The 22,030-nt window shown below is 38.0% G+C and overlaps 1 pseudogene; it reads left to right on the top strand.

The window, feature by feature from the left end:
• The first annotated feature begins 1,223 nt into the window (after positions 1-1,223).
• LOC131075191 (bidirectional sugar transporter SWEET5-like) lies at positions 1,224-19,869 on the top strand (annotated as a pseudogene).
• The last annotated feature ends 2,161 nt before the right edge of the window (positions 19,870-22,030 follow it).

The raw sequence follows: 22,030 nt of genomic DNA on the forward strand, positions 1-22,030 counted from the left end.
TGAAATGAACGGATAAGATTATTTTTTCAAATTTTACATATAAAAAATCAATATTTTTTTATTTAAAATAAAAAACTTTTATAAAACTGAAAATATAAAGAAACTTTTCGATTCAAACAAAATGCATAAGGAAAAACTTCTCTCATAATTAGAGAATGAAAACCAATGTATGTCAAGCACTATACAGTAAAGAGCATGCATTTCCTTTTTTAAAGAGCAGTAGGTAAACACATAAAAAATTGGCATTTTTGCTGCAATATACTTAGATGTCCGTTTCTTGCCATTTTTTCTTGAAAGATATCTATTTAATACAGAACTCATTAATTTTATGTTTTGATCTTCAGGGAATTAGTGTGTTTGTAGGATTTTGAATTTACTTGGAAGAAATGGCGATTGAAGACACAATTCGTACAGTTCTTGGTATCTTAGGTAAGTCTGCAACGTTTAGCAATTTGTTACTTCAAAAAATTTTATTATTTTTGTTGTAACAACAATTTTTTACTGGAATTTCGGGTGCAGGGAGTGTGTTTTCGTTTATTATATTTCTCTCTCCATTGTAAGCTTTCTTTTTTGATTTTATTAAAATTTCTCGATGGATTTTCATTAGATTACATTCGGCTTTCCAGAGATTTTATAAAAAAGATTAATTTTTTTAAATGATGTAACACAATATTCTACAAAATTGGAGAAACATACGAGAAATTCGGATTTCTAGAGATTTTATAAAAATAATTCAGTTTTTCATGTTCTTTTTAAATGATGTAGCAAAATGGTAATTCAAATAATTCTTCAAAATGGACTTTTCCTGAAGGATGGCTTCGAGCGCGAAGGGAGGTTGCGGGATTCGAGCTAGGGCATCGACACCCTAGCTCGTGGGCGGTCTCTGTTTGCCTGTGCGTCGGGGGAAGGGCATAGGGTCTTTTTGCGGGGAGGGGGGGATCTATTTCCTGGGTGGCGGGTGTTGGTGGTGGTGCGGTGACCTGTGGGTGGAGGGTTTGTGCAGAGTACCGCAAGGGCTGGGGTTTTTTCTGCCGCTTCGTGGATTGCCTATGGAGTGAGGGGGGCTTTGGTCCGTATTGCCCTTTGGTGGTGCTCGGGAGGAGAGTGTGTTCGGTGTATTGCAGGGGTGTGCGGATTCCTCTTTCATCTCTATTTGGGGTGTGGGTTTGTCGTGAGGTGTGATGTCTAGAACTAGAGGAGAGGCCTTGGGGGCATCACCCGGCATGGATTTTCGTGCATTATTAGGTTCGAAATCCCCATCCCAAGGTTTGCCCTTTGATAATAATCTTTCTATTTCAGATTCGAGGTTTGGTAGTGCTAGTATGTCTAATGGCTTTCGGATTACGAAGATTAATGGTTGTCTGGAGAGATGCAGTGAGAGGCCGAAATTGGTAATTCCTCCGGAGATGATAGCCGAAGATGTTGAAACTTCTCAAAACACTCGTTATATTGCAAATTTTTGGGGAGCCAGAAAGGGAAATGGATATTATGATGTTGGCTAACAATTACTTCATAGTTACTTTTAATTGCATGGATGATCATAATAGGGTCTTTGAAGTAGGACCATATTTTTATAACCGGGTGGGGTTGTTCATCGAACCTTGGCATGCGATATTTAACCTTTCAGAGGAGCTCTTGAATCGGGTCCCATTGTGGGTTCGAATACCTTGTTTTCCAGTGGAATGTTGTTGGGAGGATATGTTGTGAATGCTAACTTCATTGCTTGGGAAGTCTGTTGGATCTTCAACGCAAACCTTGGGGAGAAAGGTAATGCCTTTTTCTCGTATGTGTGTTGAAATTGATCTTAGTAAGCCTTTGTCAGATGCTATAGATATGTGTACGGACTCTTATTCTTGGGTCAACGGACTTGATTATGAGACTTTACCATTCGGGTGTCGTCTATGTCATGAGTATGGTCATTTGCAGCGCAAGTGCCCTAGGTTTAAACCGGCTGAGCATCAACCTCAATTGCCTTTTCATAACCTTGATGGGGCTGATAAAGGAAAAGCTTCCATGTCTGGTGAGGCTATCGGTACTGATGGTTTCGTCCCAATTAAGACATATAATAGGAATCGGGGTCAAAAGAGGTCTTTATAGGAGAGATAGGAGGACCATACCTTTAACAAATTTGAAGCCTTGGATGATCTTAGCCAGCAAGAGGTGAATCTGGGGATGCTTCCTTTGGATCATAGTGCAGCAAGGTTGGTTCCTGATAGTGTGAACTTGGATACTACCTAGGTTCAGGGGGAGGTTGGGAGTCAACAGATGGATATGGATCAATAGGTACTAGCTCAGGAGGGACCCATCTCTAGTGCTGAAGTGAAGAGGGTTGGTGGGGATGTTTCTCCTATAGCACAGAAATTGGACTCTGCAAGGGTTAAACGTAATAAGATCTCTTCACATCTGGGTCTTCTTCAAAAAGACATTAAAAAAGGAGCAACAATGAAAATTTCAAAGGCTAGTAGAAAGAAGGACTTGGATAAGATTAAATTGATGGGGGAGAATTCGGTTGAGTCAAGGTTAGTAAAGACTCTAGATTCTCATTTTTCTAATCCCCCAAAATGATTGTGCTTGAAAAGTGGCCCTAGACAAAAAGTTGTTCGAGAATTGATAAGGAGTCATTCACCTGATGTTATTTTTTTGCAGGAAACTAAATTATCTATGAAAAGTTTATTAGGTTTGGTGCCAAAACTATGGGGGAGAGGCGATTGTCAGTGTATTGGGGCATATGGCTCCTCCAGAGGTGTGGCTTGTCTTTGGAACCCCTTGAGGATTTGTCCTATATGGTGGGTTTATTCCAGATCATCTTTATCGAGGGTTGCTTCTAGTCTTGAAACTGGGGAATATATCTTGCTTACTAACATTTATGCCCCCACTGATCTTCATGGTAAGCAGAAATTATGGTCTCATAATACTTTTATGCATGGGCTTTTTCCTTTCCGTTCGTGGATTATGGTAGGTGATTTCAATGCTATCTTAGAGTTGAGTGAGAATAAGGGTGGTGTTATGTGGTTGGAGCCTTCTTCCTTCCTTCTTCAGGATAGTATATCAACCTTGAATCTTGTTGATGTCAAGCCCAATAATGGCTTTTTCACTTGGAGTAGCAAGAGGATAAGGGAGTATTGGATTGCGGAGAGGTTGGATCACTTTCTAGTTTCTAGTTTTTGGGTTGGTGGGGGGTGGTCCACATGCTCTGAGATTTTAGATTGGAGAGGTTCGAACCACTGGCCCATCAAATTAGTGTCGTCTTCTACTCGGGTCGCTCGGGTTCCTTCATTCAAATTCCATCTAATGTGTCTGTGAGACTCTTCTTTGCAGGATCATGTTGCAGAGTGGTGGAAGAAAGTGAGGCCAGGCTTTGGCACTGCTATGTACATTTTTGCCAAGCAATTGCAATTTGTTAAGTTTCAGCTTAAACAATGGAATTGTCAGTGTTTTGGTAATAGTTTTCATGCTAAGACGGTTGCTCAATTAAAGTTGAATGGCATTACCAGAGAGATAAGAGAGCATGGAATGTCAGAAGCCTTAGGGAGGAAGACAGGGCAGTCAAGGTTTTAGAGGAGTGGGAGCTTAGGGGGGAAATCTACTAGAAACAGAGAGCTCGAATTTATTGGCTTCAAGCGGGGGATAAGAATACTGTGTTCTTCTTCAATTTAGTGAAAGCAAGAAGATATGGCAATTTCATCCCTATTCTGGTTAATGATAGAGGTGAGAAGTGTTTATCCTCGCAGGAGATTTCTATGGAGTCTACGCAGTATTTCCAATCCCCTTTTAGTGAGGATTCTCAGGGGCAATCGGAAGAGAAAAATCAGGTTCTTGTTTGTATTCCATCTCTAGTTACTAGGGAGATGAATGAGCAGCTTATGGGACCTATTTTGTTGGACAAACTTGAGAGGATTGTTTTCCATATGAAGAAGGGGAAAGCTCCTGGACCGGATGGGTTTTTGATTGAGTTCTATAAATAATTATGGGGTATTATCAAATCGGCCTTATTGGAAGTTGTCCAAGAGTCCCAGAGGAATAAGCAAATACTTCGAGCTTTGAATGTGACTTTCATTGCTCTCATCCCCAAGTGTGATGGGGCTGACCGGTTAGGCCAATTCTGCCCTATATCTCTCTGTAATGTGATTTATAAGATTATTTCTAAGTTGATAGCAGAAAGGTTGAAGAATTTCTTGGGGGTATCATTTTTGAGGAGTAGAGTGGTTTTGTAGAGGGTCGTCAAATTTTGGATGGAGTGGTCATTGCTACTGAGACCATTCATTCCATGACAACTTCCAAAGAAAAAGCTATGTTTATCAAGTTGGACATGGCAAAAGCTTATGATAGAGTCTACTGGTCCTTTCTCCAGAAGATTATTAGGGCCTTTGGTTTTTTTGATGAATGGATCCAATGGGTAATGAGTTGTGTTTCATCTACTTCATTCTCTATGCTAATTAATGGAGATCATACTGAGTTGTTTGGTGCGTCCAGGGGTCTTCGTCAAGGGAACCCTCTTTCCTCTTACTTATTCATTCTTTTGGTTGAGGGTCTGGAGAGATTGATTAAGTATAATGTTGGAATGGGTATTATTCATGGTTGGAGTTGGGGTAATGACATACCTGCTCACTCTCATTTGTTGTTTGTGGATGATATGCCTCTGATGGGACTAGCTAGGATCAGAGAAGCTATAAATTTGTGTAACATCTTGGATGTCTATCTTGCTTCTTCTAGCCAGTTGATCAATGAGGATAAATCTTCCATTTTCTTCTTCAACACACCTGGAACTATTCAGTTGAGGATTGCTCATATCTTGAGATTCTAGGTTGGTTCTCTTCCTTTGACTTACCTGGGTATTCCTATCTCTACTGGTAATCCTCCCCAGGACTTGGAAGGGTATTCTGGACAAATTCCCCATGAAGGTTGAACATTGGACACACAGATGGTTATCCTTTGTTGGGCAGGTTCAACTGATCTAGTTGGTGGTTCATGCTCTTACAATTTATAGGTGTATGTTCCAAGTAAACACAAGGTGGTTTGTGAAGGAATTGGATTTTTTGGCAAGGCAATTCTTATGGGTAGGCAACCTATCCTCCTCTAAATGGAGTCTTATCAAGTGAGACTCGGTGTGCAACCCGAAATAGTTGAGTGAGCTTAGTTTAAGGAAGCTTACTTTATTTGGGGAGGCTTTGGCAGAAAAATTGTACTGGAGGTGGTGTGTAGAACAGGATCGAGGTTGGGCAAGGATTTTGTCTTACAAGTATTTGTAGAGGATCCCAAAGGAGAAAATCCCAAGATATCCGCTTGCAAGAAAAGGCTCTACGATTTGGAGTACTCTCAAGAAAAAGGGTTGCACTGATAAAAGAAGGGGGTTAGTGGAGGATCAAGGGGGGCCAAAAAGTGGCAATGTGAAAAAAATAGCCTTCCTCACTCGCCTAAAAACGCGAAAAATCCGTGTTGACTTTTTGCTTGTCTTGGGTGTCAGTACACCTTGGCCTGGTAATTACCTATGCAAATCGGATATCGGATAAAATCGGATATCAGATTTTATCTGATATCCGATTTTTATTTGTAATTTTAATTTCAAAAATATATTATATGTTAAGTATTATATAATACCATATTATATTATAATATTATATTATATAATATATTATAATATTATATTATATCATATAATATTATATTATATTATATATTATATAATATTGTGTTATATTATATTATATAATATAATATGTATTATATAATACAATATTATATTATATATGTTATTTAAAAATAATTGAAGTGTTGAAATCAGATATGATTTTATCGAATATCCGATTTTCTGAGACTTTTATATTTCGACAGTGACAGTCCTGTGAGTCATTTTTAACTCACAGGTCGCGCGAATTCATCAAAATCCGATATCCGCTCCATTCGATATTCGGTGTTTTGACAAAAAAATGCTAAAAAATAGATTTAGAGGTAAGAATTTTGTCGTTTTGAATAATTTTCATTCATTTTTTGTATTTTTTGTGAATGTTTATTTGATTTTTCATTGAAAATATGGTTTTTTTAAATCAAATACCTAATTGTTTAAATTTGTTAACTAAATTTAATTGTTTACATTCAATTAGGTTAAAAATGGGGGATAACAATGAAAACACTAACCAACCACAATTGCAACAACCAAACCCTCATTTGCCAAACCCCCCCTCAATTCAAGATTTGATTGCACAAAATTTGAATAAATTGAGGGGGATTGCAGAAGTATATCATAGGATCCCTCGTCTAAACCCATTGTTTGAAACTCTCACATAGATCGTAAAAAGTATGGAAACCATGACTGAGGAGCACGATGCTGCCCTTTTGTGGCGAGATTCTATGAAGGAAAAACATGCAGATGGCTTGTCGTATAAGGATATCAAGGATCTTGAGATATCCAAAGCCGAAATCACCTCATTGTTTGTCAATCCCTATACTGGTCAGCCCGTAGATCCCAAAAAAATAAAACTTTCTATCAAATGGTGCACAAATAATGGGATTGTGAAAAACTTTTGGGATCGTTGGTGGATGGTTTTCGACAAACCACCCAACAACAATCTTGATATCCCCTTTTATTTCATAAAAAAATTGTATGCTGAGTTTGTTTTACACAAACATGTGAACTACTTTGACATCCAACCTTTCTAGGGTGTAGGTTCAGGTATGCCCCAAAATAGACCTGGGGTAGTCAGAGTAGTCCAGGGCCCATATATCCCCCCTCCTCTTGTTGATCCCCCACCTGCAGTTCAACATCCTGATATCATTTGTGAGGCGGCTTCACTAACCATATCGGCTATTCACTCTTTCAGTAGCCTTTTGGTTTCTCAGGCTGCATCAATAGCTCAACCTACTCTTGATGGTAGCGGTGCATCCGGTGCCAGTGACACGTCATCCTCGGCTCCACACATATGTGTGCCCCATAGTTGCGTCATGTGTGGGCACATATGCTTGGGTCCAGTTGGACAACCTGTTGATCCTGCTGTGGACAGTGCAAATTACGAGGTGCATGAGATGCATGATGCACCAGAGGTTATTACACAGACTGGAGGATACCCTGGGGAGTCCTCACATGCTAGAGGCGAGGAGGCACCGTCATCATACATTGATGATGTATTGGTAAGATTTGTGTTTTCACAGTTCATGTTATATTTTAATTAAACATTTATAAATTAGATAATATTAAGTACTAATTTTTATTTACATGGTCTATTTAACAGTTGATGACCAAGGATGAGTTGAGACAAATTTAGGAGGGCACCTTGTCGGCCATTTCATTTGGCCTCGATAGCTTGATGGTACATATATTATTGCACCTAGTCGTTTGTATTTTATTGTACATACATGCTCATCATTTATATTTGTATTAATTAGATTATGTAGTAACTTGCATGTATATCTTATTTTACTCTTGTAGGGGACAAGCAACACGAGTGTGGTGCAGTGTGATCTAGGATGTAGTAGTGCAATTAGAGACAAGGGAAAGGTAATTGAATGCAAATATGATTGAATGAATAGTTTAAATAACTTATAGTGATTATACATGTCTAGACATAGATTGATAGTTTCATATACTTGTTGTGTATATATACAGAGATCTCTTGGCTTCACATCCTTGATGACTACACCCAGTATACCTGAAGAAGAAGAAGAGATGCCTCAAGTAGATGTGTGTTTATTTTATTATTTGATTAGTAGATATAATTTTTTATTATCAGTGACAATTATATGCTAACTTGTATCAATCTCATGTTTCTGAACATATGTAGGTTGTGTATCAAAATATTCAAAACATACCTCCTCTACCAAAGACATACATCAAGAGTCCTGCAAAGTTGAAGAGAAAATGTGGAGATGAGGTAAACATGAATAGTTCAATTAAATAGTTCATTTTTATGTTAACTTTTCGATGTGAATTATATAATATAACTAATATTAATCGTGGTTTGTTTTTCTTGTGCAGGATCCTTCAGAGCCGAGCAGTGCGGCGAAGAGGATCGATTTTGATGATCCATCAGTAGCTCAGGATGTTATAGATAGTTTTGGGATGCTTACATGTCTAGTTGGCACGTATATTTTGTATATGGACACACATTCACGTATTTAGACATACATTTTGTTTCAGTTGGCGTTTATGCCATATTTATGTATGGACATACATTTGTAATCATTTGACATTTTTATATATACAGAAGTTGATATTCGATCATATAAATTGTTGCTCATTTGTGTGTGGTGTTATCATCGAAATCTTTAATCTTCATTCCAATAATTAACAATGGTTAATAATGGTTATTTAATGAACAATACAATTCATTTCATTTCATCGTAAGTGTTGTTTTTATAATGAACAATATAATTCATTTAATGAACAATACAATACAATTTATTTAATGAACAATACAATTCATTTAATCAACAATACAATACAATTCATTCAATGAACAATACAATTCATTTAATGAACAATACCCTACGCATGCTCCTATTTTGCCCCCCCACTAGATCGAACGCTTGGGGTCATACCCTAAAGGGGTCGTCCCTTGAGCATCCTAAGTGCTCAAAATTGTCAAACTTTGACGGGCCTTAACTCGGAATCCGTGGCACCTGCAAATGATCCGTTTGAACCTACGGGGCCATGAGAGGGGTCCCTACAAAATCCTATCTCGGTATTTCAAGTTGCCCTATGGTTTTATTAGGGTAGCAATTTTTCAGTTGCTAAAAAAATCGTTAGTCTCACTCAATGGAATGTTGTCGCATGGTCGATTTCTCATTCAGCTCGTCGCGATGATGTACCATCAGCTCCAACATGTCCAGTTAGGCATTATTACCCTACGCATGCTCCTGTTTTGCCCCCCCACTCGATCGAATGCTCGGGGTCATACCCTACCAACGTCGTCCCTTGAGCACCCTAAGTGCTCAAAATTGTCGAACTTTGATGGGCCCTAACTCAGAATCCGTGGCACCTACGAATGATCTGTTTGAACCTATGGGGCCACAAGAGAGGTCCCTACAAAAGCCTATCTTGGTTTTTCAAGTTGCCCTACATTTTTATTAGAGCAGCAATTTTTTAGTTGGCAAAAAAATTGTCAGTCTCACTCAATGGAATGTTGTCGTGTGGCCGATTTCTCGTTCTGCTCATCACGATGATGAACCATTGGCTCTGACATGTCCAATTAGGCATTATTACCCTACATATGCTCCTTTTTTCCCCCCCCACTCGATCGAACGCTTGGGGTCATACCCTACTGGCGTCGTCCCTTGAGCACCCTAAGTGCTCAAAATTGTCAAACTTTGATGGGCCCTAACTCGAAATCCGTGGCACCTGCGAACAATCTGTTTGAACCTACGAGGCCATGAGAGAGGTCCCTATGAAAGCCTATCTCAGTTTTTCAAGTTGCCCTATGGTTTTATTAGGGCAGCAATTTTTCAGTTGGCAAAAAAATCATCAGTCTCACTCAATGGAATGTTGTCACGTGGCCGATTTCTCATTCTGCTCATCGCGATGACGAACCGTCAGCTCCAACATGTCCAGTTAGGCATTATTACCCTATGCATGCTCCTATTTTGCACCCCCACTCGATCGAACTCTCGGGGTCATACCCTACCAACGTCATCCCTTGAGCGCCCTAAGTGCTCAAAATTGTCAAACTTTGACGGGCCCTAACTCAAAATCCGTGGCACCTGTAAATGATCTGTTTGAACCTATGGGGCCATGAGAGAGGTCCCTACAAAAGCCTATCTCAGTTTTTCAATTTGCCCTACGATTTTATTAGGGCAGCAATTTTTTGGTTGGCGAAAAAATCATCAGTCTCACTCAATGGAATGTTGTCATGTGGCCGATTTCTCGTTCTGCTCGTCCCGATGATGAACCATTGGCTCTGACATGTCGAGTTAGGCATAATGACTCTATGCATGCTCCTATTTTTCCCCCCCACTTGATCAAATGCTCGAGGTCATACCCTACCGGTGTCGTCCCTTGAGTGCCCTAAGTGCTCAAAATTGTCAACCTTTGACAGGCCCTAACTTGGAATCCGTGGCACCTGTAAATGATCTGTTTGAACCTACGGGGCCATGAGAGAGGTCCCTACAAAAGCCTATCTTGGTTTTTTAAGTTTCCCTATGGTTTTATTAGGGCAGCAATTTTTCGGTTGGCGAAAAAATCGTCAGTCTCACTCAATAGAATGTTGTCGCATGGCCGATTTCTCGTTCTTCTCATCATGATGACGAACCGTCGGCTCCGACATGTCGAGTTAGGCATAATTACCCTACGCATGCTCCTTCCCCCACCGCCCCCCACTCGATCGAATGCTCGGGGTCATACCCTACGCATGTGACATCCATGAGAGAAAAGCTTCATTTTATCTCAATACAGTTGTACCTATTTTATTATTAGAAAAAATAAATATACAAAGATCTGTTATTAGTATCCTCTATATTATGGATTTGAATTGATGTTCTCAATTGGTTATTATCTGTTCAGCTTTTCTTCATATGGCACAACCATGTGGTGGTTATCATATCAGAACAACCATCCATGACTTTCAAAGTAATTGATATTTATTCCTACACCTCACACTCACAAAACTAATAATGAAATGACATTTATGATTCATCAAATGTTGACAAAGTCTAATCAAATTTCAACTTCAGATTGTGCCCCTGTCAAAAGCATCAAAGATGCTACTATTAGAGAACACCATGCTCCATTGTGGAGAGAATATTAGGTGCATTTGATGTCAGCATCTAAAAATGAAACAATGTTATTCAATTGCCAAAATCTAACTGACTTTATTTTATAAACCATTAATGAATAAAAATAGACAAGGTTACGTGAGTGAAAGTTAGATGACCACCTTGACTAGTAGGTGTTGATGTTGAAGGCCCAATATTAACAAATGTCAAATGTCAAATGTTTGATTCAATAGATCATCTATCATGACAATTTGATCCACTGTAGATGTGTCCTGGCAACATGCATTTGAATCATCTTCATGATAATAAACACAACAAGACCCACAATTTAATCTCATTAATGCACAAAGGAATATGTACCATCACCAAGAGAGGGTCTTGTCAATGACGAATGATCTAGCATGAACCTGTATTTTTAAGAATTGTTAGTCTACACATAAAATGCATGGATGAACATAAAGGATTTATGACAATCACTTCAACTGAAATGCATGATAATAAATGAAAAGGTGGCATTATATAAGATAAGAATACATCCCTTCGAATTATATCAACAAAACCCACTATGTTGACGCAAAAATCATAATGTGATACTATTGTATATCATCAAAAAAAACCTTCATGAGCATAAAGGTTATGCGATAATTATATCATAAAAAATTATCAAATAGTGTTGTTTAATAACAAAAATTGTAAAGCTCATCAAATGCATGATAATAAGTCGTGTTGCAAAAATACGTCCCTTCCAATTATATCAAGTGTACTCGCTATGTGCATGCAAAAACTGTGTTGCCAAAAAAAAGGTTCATCAATAGACCTGCATTTTGAACACATCCTTAATATACACGTAACAAACTTGAACATTAAGGTTTAATGATCATTGTTTGAAATGAAATGCATGATAAAAAAATAAGGCACCATTAAAGACCTACTACTCAAATGTCCCTGAAGGGTCATCTCTTTGTTTAAGAGTATCCAACATTGCTTCATGATTAGCAGTAGTCACTGTCCATAGCTCTTTGGTCTTTGGTTTTTCTTGATGCTTCAACAACTTGACATTTGTAGCTATAATAAGGTGTGAATACATTATAATGGTTTTGTGTCTCTCATAGTCTTCAAATGCAAGTATGTCATTCTTTCTAATCATGTATGTTTGCAACCAAGTTCCCACAACAACAACTGAACCTGTAGGATATGTGAACCCATCATCATCTATCACTGGTTGTGTTAGATTTTGTTTTCCCTGTACACATCGTGCCAACCAATATTTTGACCTCTCTTCATTCCCTTGCAGTGAAATAATTACAAAAACATGTCCTGGCTATACAAGATCTGATAGACGATCATACTCAAGTGAACTTTCCATGTCATCATTTGACAAGGATATTGTTTGAGATAAAGGAGTTAGATAGTGGGGAACCCACATATCAACCCACTCACTTGACTCGCATTGATCCCAATCACACTGAGCACAACTCTGACAAAAACAAGCCAACGCTCATGTCCAAATGGTCCATGTACTTGCATTTGAGCTGAGAAATGAATGCATCTTTGAAGAATCTTTAATTGTTTGACAATCCAATCTATATCCCACTGTTCCCTCCTCAACCAACCAAAAGAATTTGCTCATTGTTGAATCAAGAGTACCTCCATGTGAGAATGTTGAACTACACCAATCAACAATAGAACGTGCATCAGAGAAATTTGCACCTAAAATCCTCAATTGCTCCTTAACTAGAGCTCTCTTCAAACATGCACCTACTCCATCATGCTCTCCCTTCCCATGCCCCGCCTCAAAAAAACACCAAATATGAGGTATACGCCTCTCCACATGCATTCTACTCAACCAATAAAACATACGCGCATTCTTGAATTGACTCGTATAGTTATCTGACCATATTATATGTCGGTCAATTGCAATATCTTTCTCATGCAAGAACTCAAAAAAATTCTCAAAAGAATGTTGCACATACTCGGAGGAGTGTGATCTATCATCACTCATATAAAAATGATACTCCCTGATTATCTTCCTGTCCTCTTTTGTACTATCAAGAGCATGTCTATATGTAATGTGAACAAAAATAGCAATCTAGACTGAATTGTAGTACTGAGACTGTACCTCATTCTATGGTTGCAATGTATAGTTCTCTACAAAATCAACCACCAATACAATAGTGCCAATCGGGAAAGAGTTCTTACACATCCTGAACTATTGATCCAACCATTGAGACCTATGGGTGTGCCTTGCATACTTGTAGAAAAGATTTTCCTTAAAATCCAAAATAAAATCCACAATACTCACTTCTCTTGAGACTAATTCGCATCTAGAACCTTCACCTCCACTCTTCAACATATATTTCACTGTCTCGTATCTTTTTTTCTCAACATAATTATTTCCAAACTCGTGTTTGCTACCCTCATGAAAACATGAAACAAACTTTGACAACCCACCGCATTCTGAGCACTTATCATTCAAACAATCATTTCTATAGAAATAGCAGCCATCATCTCTAGGGCATAAAAATAGATCTTGCAAGTCTCTTGATGATCTCGGAAATAGCATTGCACCACACTCCTGCAACATCTCATTAGTATGCATCGTAGAACGAATATGACATAAAAGTTCATGGTACATTGAAAACTCCACATGGTACTTGCAACAGCAGGTATTGCGAATCTTAAGAGGAACACAATAAAATGGTTTCAAATATTCAAAGGCCCTTTGTGATATTTGCAAAGTTGGATGTAATTCACAAAAAAATTTGTACAACATTGTTTGGCTTGATTCCAAGAAATGTTTGGGATGCGGTGTGCGGTCTTGGTTGCCGATTCTTAATTTCAAAACGTCCTTTACATTGGGTGACACTCTAGAATTAGAGTGCCAAAATTGTTGAATCTCTTCCTTCACATTGTCAGTCAACTTTCTATCAACACGTGGAAGCCTCCCACCAAATGCCCATGTATCTTGTTGAAGTGGATCATCAAGTCTTTGTCTTCGTGCAAGTGCTCTATCCAAAGTTTTACGGTTTATGTTAAAATCAACACAAGTTTGTCTCATTTGGTGAACCTTCCTCAATTGATGGCTTACTAAGGAGCTTGTAATCACTCTTCGAGTGGCTCTCTTATCTCTTTCTTTGGTATTCTTTCCAATAGAATTGAAAGCGTCAAATAGATTTTTTGCAATAATAGAATTTCTCTCCATCTTCTTGTTCATACGAATCTTCAATTTGTTTAGCAATGGTCTCATCTTTATCATCTTTAGCAATTGAGCAAAGAGTTGGCACTGCTTGGTCAGTGTCTTATTGCTAAAATTTTGGTTGAAAAGTTGTGTAGCCCACAACCGAATGGTTCTTGTTGACCTCTTGCCTGAAAAGATTCTCAATAATGTTCTCATCGATTTCAAATAACAATTTTGGGGTTCTTGAAGGTCTTGGATTTGGAATTTGTCTTTCATCCATGAGAGGGTCTTCATTTCTAAAGTAATTAGGTGTTACATATGGTTCACTTGGTTGACCAATTCCACCTTCAACATTAAATTTTTCCACATTTTCACCTCCTATGTCAAAATTTTCCACATGTTGAGCATTTTCATTATCACTTTCAACATTTTCAAAATTTTCAAAATTTTCACTTTCAAAATCTACATTTTCATATTCAATAACTTGTGGCATATTTTCAAATTCAATTTCCTCTTCAGTTGAAGTAACATTAGCAATATTTAACATACCTTGTCTTCTCCTCCTATGACATTCTCTATCTCTTTCTCTATACACTTCAATTTGGTCATTTGAAAGTTTTCTTTTGCGTTTACACTTCCAATGACTACTACTCCCCATTTCCCTCCACACATGCGCCTTCGTGATTGACAATGTAAGTTTTCACTTTAAGAATCTCCCAAAAGCACAAATTTGTCTCTAGCTGTCTGAAAACCCACGATCCTCAACAAAAAACAAAATATGCAGACTATGGGCCGTTGGAATCTACAGAATGGCCCATAAACCCTTTTTTTCTCAGTTTTTTGTACAAAAATCGAATATCGGATAAAATCAGATATCGGATTTTATCCGATATTCGATTTTAGTACAAAATTTATGGTCCCCCCCAAAAAATTCCTGTTGCCCGCCATTTATTTGTAATCTGCTACATTGTAGAAATCCAATATCCGTTTAAATCGGATATCGGATTTTAGTAGTCATAGAGGGAGAGGGAGGGAGAGGGAGAGAGAGAGAGAGAGAGAGAGAGAGAGAGAGAGAGAGAGAGAGAGAGAGAGAGAGAGAGAGAGAGAGAGAGAGAGAGAGAGGAGGAGGAGAGGGAGAGAGAGAGAGAGGGGGGGAGAGAGAGGGGAGGAGAGAGAGAGAGAGAGAGAGAGAGAGAGGGGGGGGAGAGAGAGAGAGAGAGAGAGGGAGACAGACAGACAGACATACAAACATAGATAGAGACAGAGATAGAGAGAGAGAGACAGACAGACAGACAAAGAGGAGAGGGAGAGAGATAGAGACAGAGACAGAGATAGAGGAGGAGAGAGAGAGAGGAGAGAGGAGGAGAGAGAGAGGTGGAGAGAGAGAGAGAGGGAGAGAGGAGGAGAGGGAGAGAGAGAGAGAGGAGAGAGAGAGAGAGAGGATGGGGTCCTATGGTGTTGTTAGGGGTCATATGGTGTCTTGGGACACCATAGGATCCCTTAAGACACAATATGACACCTAACGACATGATTTGGTGTCTTAAGGGGTCCTATGGTGTTGTTAGGGGTCATATGGTGTCCATAGGAGTCATATGGTGTCTTTGGACACCATAGGACCCCTTAGGACAAAATATGACCCATTAGGACACAATATCACCCAAAGTGACCCAATATGGTGTCATTAGGGGTCATATGGTGTCCTAAGAGGTCATAAGGGTTCATGGGACACCATATGACCCCTAACGACATGCTTTGGTGTCTTAAGGGGTCCTATGGTGTCCCAAGGAGTCATATGGTGTCTTGGGACTCTATAGGACCCCTTAGGACACAATCTGACCCCTTAGGACACAATATGACCCAAAGCAACCCAATATGGTGTCATTAGGGGTCATATGGTGTCCTAAGAGGTCATAAGGGTTCTTGGGACACCATATGACCCCTAACAACATGCTTTGGTGTCTTAAGGGGTCCTATGGTGGGACACCATAGGACATGTCGTTAGGGGTCATATTCTCTCTCTCTCTCTCTCTCTCTCTCTCTCTCCCTCCCTCTCCTCCTCTCTCTCTCTCTCTCCACCTCTCTCTCTCTCCTTCCTTCTCTCTCTCTCTCTCTCCACCTCTCTCTCCTTCCTTCTCTCTCCACCTCTCTCTCTCTCCCTCTCTCCCTCTCCACCTCTCTCTCTCTCTCTCCCTCTCCCTCCTTCTCTCTCTCTCTCTCTCTCCCTCCCTCTCTCTCTCTCTCTCTCTCTCTCTCTCTCTCTCTCTCCTCTCCTCTCTCTCTCTCCTCTCTCTCTCTCTCTCTCTTCCCCTCTCTCCCTCTCCTCTCTCTCTCAAAAATATGACTAATAAGATCTGATATCTGATTTAATCGGATATCGGATTTTTGCCATGTGGCAATTTACCAAATAAATGGCAGCAAAGGGAAATTTTTCGGGGACCGCAAATTTTTGTATTAAAATCAGATATCGGATAAAATCCGATATCCGATTTTTGTAGACAAATTTAAAAATTTCCAATTTAGGCTTGGGAATGCTTTGGTATTTGGCTTGGAAGTGACAAGCCTGGAAAGTCAACTGAAAAAACGTGTTTTTCAGTATTCCTTGATTTTCCAGACTTTACACTGGTGGCTAGCGACTTTTTTTGTAACCAAAATTGATAAAACGAAAAGGGTTTTTTAAAGACGTTCCCAGCTTTCCAACAATATAAGGCTTGTCTTATTTCGACTTTAATAAATAATTATTATTTATTTTCTAATTGAATTCTGACAATAGTCCTGATTGATATACTGATTGAAAAACACTCATAACTTTCAAACGGTATAACATTTTTTGAAACCGAAACATGCGTCACATCTTATGCTTTGTCTACTATAGGGAAAAAAAAATTTTAAAAAAAATTCATAAAGTTTTGACCAAGTTATAGGAGTTTCTAAATTTCTGAAAAGCTGTAGTAAAAAATTCATAAATAATTATTTAATTTATAAAAAATTAAAAAAAAATATGTGTCACATCCGGACATGAGTCTAATACTTATATTATAAATACTATAAAAAAATAATAAGATTTGATTGTGATTAGGGTGGTCAGACATACGTCTACTTCTTCTTTTTTTCCTGAAATTCTAGTACCACTGCATTGAAATTTGAAATTTTCATCAAATAGGATTTTTTTTTTCCAAAAAACAAGTAGTAGCTTAGAAACTACATTCAATTTTCTATATATTCTCTTGTTACATATTTTAAAAATAATGTTCACAACTTATTCAAATTTTCATGTCAAGTTGCATAACTCTAATTTTCTGAAATTTCATTGTCACTTAAGGGCCTGTTTTGGCACACCATGATCCTGCACATACCCAAGGACTATTTTGGATCTATAAAAGGGGGGAAGAGGTGCTTTTTTGGTTTGATTCTTGGGATGGCTACCCTTCCATTATTGATCAGTTTCCTAATTTAGTGAATCTCTGCTAGAGGTTCCTTGATGCAGGATGGTCTAGAGTGAATGACTTTAAGTCTATTTATAGGTGTGGGCAATTGGAGATGGTGCAGTGGAAGGTGCCTAATGAATGGTCGGTTGTTAGTATGGAGGAAGACTGCACTGAAATTCATAGAATTTTGGCTAGTAAACACTGTAATTCCCTTAAGGATAGGGATAGACTTTATTGGTCCCCGAATCCTAAGGGTGTTTTTACTATTGCCAGTGGATACCAGGAGTTCTTGTCCTGTAGATTGGAGGGGAGGGAAGTGCATTGGTGGAAATATGTTTGGAACAAATTCTCTTGGCTGAAGTGTAACTGTTTTGCTTGGACTTTGGCTTTGAATAGATGTCTAACGTGGGACAATATTCACAAGAGTGGCTTCAATGGTCTTTCCATCTATATTTTGTGTGGTAATGGGGAGGAGGATTTTTCACACCTGTTCTTCAGATGCCCTTTCTCGATGTTGATCTAGCATGACTGGTGGGGGGTTTGGAAACATCCTTGTGTTCACGTGGATTCTCTAGTGGAGTTTTGGAGCAGTTTGGGCAGGCCTCCTATTTTGTCCTCTCTTCTTCAGATTGTGTGGCACATTGGGCCCATTTTCATACTTTGGCAGATCTAGCTAGAGAGGAATAGGAGGATCTTTCAGGAAGTCAGATTGATAGCTCAGCAAGTGTGGAATAGAATAATTGGAATGATCCAGGAGACGGTGGAAGCTAAATGTGAGGTGAATTTTCGTCTGGATAGAAGAGAGGGTGAAATTGTAAGTAGGTTAGGTTTTCAGGAGATGTCTCTTGTCTCCTCTTGTTTCAGGAGAGGTAGACGTGCTATGAAGAAGGTTCAAAGAGTGGGAAGATGGTTGCCCCCTCAGGGTGACTCCATTAAGATTAACATCGATGGCTCCTCTCGTGGTAATCCAGGACCTGTTGGGATTGGAGGTGTTGGTAGGGACCATATGGCGGATGTGGTTCTCTTCTTTCCAGTGCATAAAGGGCAGTAAGATAATAATTTTATGAGGGATTAGCAATTTTCTATGCCCTGGAGCGTGCATATGAGTTGGGGTGGTGTAAGGTTATCTGCGAATTGGATTCACATATTATTGTTAATCTGTTGATTGAGAAGAAGGTGAGTGGGATTAATTGGCAGCTGGCAAGGATTTCTCACCAAATTTTGCAAATTAGTACTATCAGGGACAAGATGTCTTTCATCCACATTCTTCATGAATGGAATAGAGCAGCTGATTGTTTGGTTAAGTGGGCTTCGAAACATGGTGATGATTGGAAAGTTGAGGGTTGGAAGCATCTTTCTCATGTTAGGATTTGCATAGGATCTTTGCATAGGATATGGATAGTTATAAAGCTAGTTGATAACTTGTTTAGTTTGGTGTTCTCTTCTGGCGCTGGAGCTTTGGGGCTCTGGTTTTCTTATGTAATGCTTGTTTCTGATTATTAATAAAGTTTTTATCCCTTTATTCAAAAGAAAAAAGAAAGATGATGTAGCAAAATATTCTCCAATGTTTGCAAATGGAGAAGCAGGGTTTCCATATGTTACGAGGATTTTGAATTGTGCACTGTGGGTTTTGTACAGTTTACTTATTGTAAAACCGAATTGCATACTTGTGTCTACCATAAATGGCATAGGTCTCAGCAGGGTTTCCATATGTTACGAGGATTTTGAATTGTGCACTGTGGGTTTTGTACAGTTTGCCTATTGTAAAACCGAATTGCATACTCGTGTCTACCATAAATGGCATAGGTCTCAGCATGCAGATTATATACACAACTATCTTTTTGGTTTTTTGTAAAGATAAAGAGAGAAGGGTGAGTATTTTGTAGGGTTTCTGTTTAAATTTTCACAAGATATTGCAAAGTGGATGATTGGATGATTCATGTTCTGTCCTGTTTGTGTTACAGATGAAAATGTGGTGGTAATCATTTTGATATCTTCATTCTTTGTGATTGTTGCATTTTCTTCACTTTTGATATTTCATACTCACTCAGAGCGATACAAAATCGTAGGGGCCATGTGCATTTTATATAATGTGCTAATGTGTGTGTCACCATTTGTCTATTATGGTAAGCAGCAATTTTTCTTTTCCTCAATCATAGTTAAAAATTAACTTTATTGATCATGAGCACTGATGAATAATTCCGTACTTTTTATTCATACAGAAGTCATTAAGGTGAAGAGTGAAAAACTATATAAATCCTGGTCTGTCTTTTATTATGTTTGCGAATGGATTAATTTGGATTGCTTATGGAGCCATACGCTTTGACATAAATATTGGATTGCTTATCAGTATTTTCTCCATCTGATGGATCTGTTTTCTTATTATGCTGATGTTAAAAATGCATGCAGCTTGCAAACGGATTGGGAGCTGGTTTGGCAGCATCTGAGTTGCTTCTGTACGCCATTTATTACAGTAGCACAGAATTTACTGATGATGATCAGAAAGACGCCATTGAGATGGACAAGTCTGAGGCTGGACAAAAATTTAGGGAAAAATTGCATTAAAGAGAACTCTCTTATTAGCACCAATGATATTACAAAACCCAGCTTGCAGAGCTGTGAAATTCCTGCCAAGTGCTGGCAGGATGTTTTTGTTAGTTGAAAGTAATTTGCTTTCGGCTTGTATACTTAAAATTTTAGGATTCTTGATTACTTTTTTGTTTCTAAGATATGAAATGGGTGATTATTAAAATGATTGTATATGCTGAGTTGAATGGAAATAAGTATATAATGAGTATATTGAGAGGACAATATTTTATAAATTAACCGTTAGGTTTGTGTTGTTTTATTTTAAGATCGAAGCCTTACTATTATTAGTGCTGTCAGTAGCATCCATTTCATTTTCTAAAGAATGAAGAATTACAGACCAAAACCAATTGTGGTTGTCCTGCAATCTTGTGCTAAAACGTAAAAATAAAATATGGGTGCAACGCAGCTCTTGTTCAACATTTGCATAAATATCGATCTATCGAAAGCTTATCAGTACAGAATACTACTAAAGAAATTTTATAAAGAAACAGATGACAAACATGATCTCATTGTTTATTGAAAATTTGAACAGCATTTTTACAAATGAAAGACGTTGATAATTCCACGTCTTTCTATTGAGAAGAGGAGTGAGTGAAGGTGATTTGCCATAGAATCTGCTGAAACTCGTGTACATAGCATGGAATAGCCAAAACTCCAGTTTGGTGGAACCCATATTCTTCTCTCGCCTTTTGAAGAAGATTGGTGAAAAGGGGATGTGACAAGTAGAGTATGGGAATTACAAACTTCTTCCCTTGTTCTCCAACACAGATGGGCACACGTCCTTTCTTTCTCCAACCAAACCCAAATGCAATTGCAGACCTCTTTTCAACTTCCTCTGAGTCTGAGTCTGCGCAATTGGGGCTAACACGCCTTTACTCACATTTATTGGAGTGGCGCGCAATGCTTTCCCTCACCATTTTGAAAGTCTGCGTCACAGATTTGGTATAGTTTTCATGGCTCAAATTCTCGTATACAAAAAAATCAACAGAGCTGTCAGGCTTGTTTTTCAGTATGACAAAGTGACATTCCTCAGATACTTATATAGAGGTTCGTGTGATACGTCTTTTTCTATTTTGGGATTATTTATTTATATTTATTTTTTTAACAAGTACAGTTCGTATTTTAGATAAAAATTTTGTTTATTTATAGTAACTCACTGTTAGTTTTTTTTAATTTATCTTTTCTTTTCTTTTTTTTTTTTTTTGGTTGTGCAATAACTACTTTTCATATTTTAGATAAAAATTGGTTTATTTATAATAACTCAGTGTTAGTCTTTTGCACATTTTTTTTAATTTCTTGATTTTCTTTTAATATGACACAATGCACATGCAAGATTTATTTGGCTTTGTGATTTTTTAATTTTTACTTCAATTTTTTTAACCAAAATAGCGAACCACCTCTCTAGAGGGGCCAAGGCATTGAAGTCACGACCTCCACTGGGGGAGGCTAGCAGCACTACCACTGAGCTATGGGGTGAACCCACTTCTTGATTTTCTTTTAATATGACACAATGCACATGCAAGACTTATTTATCTTTGTGATTTTTAGTTTTTACTTCAATATTTTTAACCATTGATTTTTAATATTTTATTCTTGAATAACATAGTGGAAGGAATTTGGAATAGTGTAATTTTAAGTAGAGTATAACTCTAAATGCAACTCAAAGGGAGGAGCAAGAGCGACCCTAGATTAAAAACTATCAATTAAATATATTTTTTGAAAAAACATAGCAAAAATAATAATTTATCATTATTTTAATTTTTTTAAAACTTTGTAACATATTGTTTAATAGCCGAAAAAAATTAATGATGCTCTAAGATGTCTTTCACCAAAAATAGTGAAATTTACATTCCAAATTTATGGAAACGACCTCTAAACTCAATGGTGTAGAAAGCTATGAAATTGCACTACTCCCTAAATATAAAAAATGTATGCTCCAAAGTCTCTCTAAAAATACTATCCAATAAACTCCCAATGGCTCTAATGCCATGTAAAAATTTGTCAAAAACAACTAAGATCTTAAGCTCAATAAATAGCACAAACAAGAAAGACAAAAGATTGATGAGAACAAATTGTATTCTTATCAAGATGCACAAATTGATCAACTAGATAAACCATACAATGAAGATGAGACTTC

The sequence above is a fragment of the Cryptomeria japonica genome, chromosome 11 (assembly GCF_030272615.1).
Source record: "Cryptomeria japonica chromosome 11, Sugi_1.0, whole genome shotgun sequence".
In the NCBI taxonomy this organism is placed as follows: Eukaryota; Viridiplantae; Streptophyta; class Pinopsida; order Cupressales; family Cupressaceae; genus Cryptomeria; species Cryptomeria japonica.